Here is a 5,294-nt window from a genome sequence, read left to right as displayed (position 1 = left end):
CAGCAGTATTAGTCTGACTGGTGATGTCCTTGAGGCTTGAACTTCTGTGTTAATTTATATATCTGAGTTAGTTAAGAAAATGGTTTGATGACAGGTACTCTTTAACAAACATAGATGGTATTGGCTCCTCCGGTCTATGTGATACTGTTCTGAGGCATTTTTGGATTAGTAGCATAGGCATGGGAAAAGAAAACCTGATACAATCTTAAAACCATTGTAGCATTTGTATATATATATATATATATATATATATATATATATATATATATATATATAGAGCAGTCCAGAGTTTAATACACAATCAGTAGGGTGACTTATTCCTGGGTAGAGTTCAAACCAATGAGTATTCTTCATACAGGTTCAATAAGCTATTGATGCCTGTGATAACGAGCAGGCACTTCCTGGCTCTGATGTGTGTTAAAGAGAATCTTACAGGCTGATCACCTGTACTAAACCCAATATACTGGGTTATTGTGTGAATATCTTATAGTGTGAAGTCCTTACTTAATTTAATCCTTCCAGTTACGGCAGGTTAATGTTCACTTTTTATGTGCAGCTCTGCACAATGGAGGCAGGATGCTAGCTAGCCGAGCTCCCCTGCCTCCTCCATATTCCCTGTCTGGTCAAACCCTGTAATGAATATGCTAAAGGCATAGCGAGTATAGCGAGACAGCGGCACCTGGACTTTGCCCAGACAGCAAAGCACTCACCCCTAGCATCCATTAGCATATTCATCACGGGGGCCTGACAGGAAACATGGGGGAGGCAGGCGAGATCGTTGAGCCCTAAATCCAACATTTTTTTAAAGCTGTTCACCCACACTCTAACCTAGTATATTGGATTTAAGGTAAGTGAATAGCCTGTCAGATTCCCTTTAAAGAAACTGTACCTACAGCAGTTCCAAAGCTGTTGATTGTATATTTTCATTAACCTGCTTTGCAGATAAGCCAGTTACATTTTTGAGTGCCCCCCTGATGCCTTCCTTAAACCAGTGATTGTAAATGCTGGCTATAGATTCCCCCAGGCAATAATTATACAAGCCACAAGTAAACTGTAAATGGAGGATAGAAAAGTATGAAAGCAGAATGCTACTAAAAGGTACACAGAGGTAAACAAATATATAAAGATAATAAGTATAGTAATTAAATATCTATGTAAACTCTCATCAGTAGTTTTTACCAAGTAAAGCTGCTGGCAGGATGATGCAGGTAATTTATTATATTTCCTACACGTTTGGGTGCTATGTATGTCCGATAAATGTGTTTTAAATATAAAGCTTTGTTTGATTTGTTTCCCTTTCCCGCTGCAAGCACGCTTCATGTGTCACACTTTGCACATATTTCCGGTAAGTCTTCCTGTGACGAGAGAGGGGAGGACTACAGGATCTAGTCATGAAAAATCCTATTCTTCGCTGCAAAGTTATAGGTATGACTATAAAATACTTTAAAACTGCTTATGTGACGTTTTTATTTTTCAAGATGACCTATAATGATCTACCGGATATGTCTATAATATCCGCAACATCCAAAGACATTATTTTGCTAATTAATATTTCTACATACAGCTGAGTGATTGCTTTAGTAATATTTATATAACTGTGTTATATTTGTTTTGTATTGTTCCTTGGCCACGTTGTTTTCTTTGGCCAATCTTTCCTTTGTTGTAAATTTCTCAAAAAAAAAAAATCCAATAAAAATTATTTAAACCATGCCTTATGATTGATAGACTGCTGATAAAGAACAATTGTGCTAGGCACAGCACATAAACATTAACCCCTTAACGACGCAGGACGTATGTCACGATGCCGGCTGGCAGGTAGTGGACCCTCTGTGCCAGAGAGGGATTGGCGTGGACCGTGCTAGTGGACCGGTTCTAAGCCACTACTGGTTTTCACCAGAGCCCGCCGCAAAGCGGGATGGTCTTGCTGCGGCGGTAGTGACCAGGTCGTATCCACTAGCAACGGCTCACCTCTCTGGCTGCTGAAGATAGGCGCGGTACAAGGGAGTAGGCAGAAGCAAGGTCGGACGTAGCAGAAGGTCGGGGCAGGCAGCAAGGATCGTAGTCAGGGGCAACGGCAGAAGGTCTGGAAACACTGGCAAGGGACACACAAGGAACGCTTTCACTGGCACTAAGGCAACAAGATCCGGCAAGGGAGTGCAAGGGAAGTGAGGTAATATAGGGAGTGCACAGGTGATAACTCTAATTGGAACCACTGCGCCAATCAGCGGCGCAGTGGCCCTTTAAATCGTAGAGACCCGGCGCGCGCGCGCCCTAGGGAGCGGGGCCGCGCGCGCCGGGACAGAACAGACGGGGAGCGAGTCAGGTAGGAGAGCCGGGGTGCGCATCGCGAGCGGGCGCTACCCGCATCGCGAATCGCATCCCGGCTAGCAGCAGGATCGCAGCGCCCCGGGTCAGAGGACGTGACCGGGGCGCTGCAGCGGAGGAGGTGAAGCGAGCGCTCCGGGGAGGAGCGGGAACCCGGAGCGCTCGGCGTAACAGTACCCCCCCCCTTGGGTCTCCCCCTCTTCTTGGAGCCTGAGAACCTGAGGAGCAGACTTTTGTCAAGGATGTTGTCCTCAGGTTCCCAGGATCTCTCTTCAGGACCACAACCCTCCCAGTCTACTAAAAAAAAATTTTTTCCTCTGACCTTTTTGGCAGCCAAAATCTCCTTGACCGAGAAGACGTCCGAGGAGCCGGAAACAGGAGTGGGAGGAACAGATTTGGGAGAAAAACGGTTGAGGATGAGTGGTTTGAGAAGAGAGACGTGAAAGGCATTAGGGATACGAAGAGAAGGAGGAAGAAGAAGTTTATAAGAGACAGGATTAATTTGACACAGAATTTTGAAAGGACCAAGATAGCGTGGTCCCAACTTGTAGCTAGGGACACGGAAGCGGACATATTTAGCGGAGAGCCATACCTTGTCTCCAGGGGAAAAAACGGGGGGAGCTCTTCTTTTCTTATCCGCGAACCTCTTCATGCGTGAAGAAGCCTGTAAGAGAGAATTTTGGGTCTCTCTCCATATAATGGAAAGGTCACGAGAAATTTCATCCACAGCGGGCAGACCAGAGGGCAAGGGGGTAGGGAGGGGGGGAAGAGGGTGACGGCCGTACACCACGAAAAATGGGGATTTGGAGGAAGATTCAGAGACCCTGAAGTTATACGAGAATTCGGCCCATGGAAGGAGATCTGCCCAGTCATCCTGGCGGGAGGAAACAAAATGTCGCAAATAATCACCCAGGATCTGGTTAATTCTTTCTACTTGTCCATTGGACTGGGGATGATATGCAGAGGAAAAATTTAATTTAATCTTGAGTTGTTTACAGAGAGCTCTCCAGAATTTAGACACGAATTGGACCCCTCTATCCGAGACAATCTGCGTAGGCAACCCGTGAAGACGAAAAATGTGTACAAAAAATTGTTTAGCCAACTGAGGCGCTGAAGGAAGACCAGGAAGAGGAATGAAATGTGCCATTTTGGAGAATCGATCAACGACCACCCAAATAACGGTGTTGCCACGGGAAGGGGGTAAATCAGTAATAAAATCCATACCAATCAGAGACCAAGGCTGTTCGGGGACAGGCAGAGGATGAAGAAAACCAGCGGGCTTCTGGCGAGGAGTCTTATCCCGGGCACAGATAGTGCAGGCTCGCACAAAGTCCCCAACATCCGTCTCCAGAGTCGGCCACCAATAGAAGCGGGAGATGAGTTGCACAGATTTCTTGATGCCCGCATGACCTGCGAGATGGGAGGAGTGACCCCATTTGAGGATTCCGAGGCGTTGGCGTGGAGAAACAAAGGTCTTTCCTGGAGGAGTCTGTCTGATGGAGGCAGGAGAAGTGGAGATCAGGCAGTCAGGTGGAATGATGTGTTGCGGAGGGAGATCAACTTCTGAGGCATCCGAGGAACGAGAGAGAGCATCGGCTCTAATGTTCTTATCGGCAGGACGAAAGTGAATCTCAAAATTAAATCGGGCAAAGAACAGAGACCACCGGGCCTGGCGAGGGTTCAGCCGTTGGGCCGACTGGAGGTAGGAGAGGTTCTTGTGGTCGGTGTAGATAATAACAGGAAATCTTGATCCCTCCAGCAGATGCCTCCATTCCTCAAGTGCTAATTTAATGGCTAGAAGCTCTCGATCCCCGATGGAGTAGTTCCTCTCCGCTGGAGAGAAGGTCCTAGAGAAAAAACCACAAGTGACAGCATGCCCGGAAGGATTTTTTTGTAGAAGAACAGCTCCAGCTCCTACTGAGGAGGCATCAACCTCCAATAGGAAGGGTTTGGAAGGGTCAGGTCTGGAGAGCACGGGAGCCGAAGAAAAGGCAGACTTGAGTTGTTTAAAGGAGTCTTCTGCTTGAGGAGGCCAGGACTTGGGATCAGCATTTTTCTTGGTTAAAGCCACGATAGGAGCCACAATGGTAGAAAAATGTGGAATAAATTGCCTGTAATAATTGGCGAACCCCAAAAAGCGTTGGATAGCACGGAGTCCGGAGGGGCGTGGCCAATTTAAGACGGCAGAGAGTTTGTCTGGATCCATCTGTAGTCCCTGGCCAGAGACCAAATATCCTAGAAAAGGAAGAGATTGGCATTCAAACAGACATTTCTCAATTTTGGCATAGAGTTGGTTGTCACGAAGTCTCTGAAGAACCATACGGACATGCCGGCGGTGTTCCTCTAGATTGGCAGAAAAAATTAGGATATCGTCCAGATATACCACAACACAGGAGTATAATAGATCACGAAAAATTTCATTGACAAAGTCTTGGAAGACGGCAGGGGCATTGCACAGTCCAAAGGGCATGACCAAATACTCAAAGTGTCCATCTCTGGTGTTAAATGCCGTTTTCCACTCGTCCCCCTCTCTGATGCGGATGAGGTTATAGGCGCCTCTTAAGTCCAATTTAGTGAAGATGTGGGCACCTTGGAGGCGATCAAAGAGTTCAGAGATGAGGGGTAAGGGGTAGCGGTTCTTAACCGTGATTTTATTAAGACCGCGGTAGTCAATGCAAGGACGTAGGGAGCCATCTTTTTTGGAGACAAAGAAAAATCCGGCTCCGGCAGGAGAGGAGGATTTACGGATAAAGCCCCTTTTTAGATTCTCCTGGACGTATTCGGACATGGCAAGAGTCTCTGGGGCAGAGAGAGGATAAATTCTGCCCCGGGGTGGAGTAGTACCCGGGAGGAGGTCGATAGGGCAATCATAAGGCCTGTGAGGAGGTAGAGTCTCGGCTTGTTTTTTGCAGAAAACATCCGCGAAGTCCATATAGGCCTTGGGGAGACCGGTTACTGGAGGAACCACA

The sequence above is a fragment of the Hyla sarda genome, chromosome 2 (genome assembly GCF_029499605.1).
Source record: "Hyla sarda isolate aHylSar1 chromosome 2, aHylSar1.hap1, whole genome shotgun sequence".
Classification (NCBI taxonomy): domain Eukaryota; kingdom Metazoa; phylum Chordata; class Amphibia; order Anura; family Hylidae; genus Hyla; species Hyla sarda.
The sequence above is the reverse complement of the archived record's forward strand: the minus strand, read 5'-3'. Positions refer to the sequence as shown.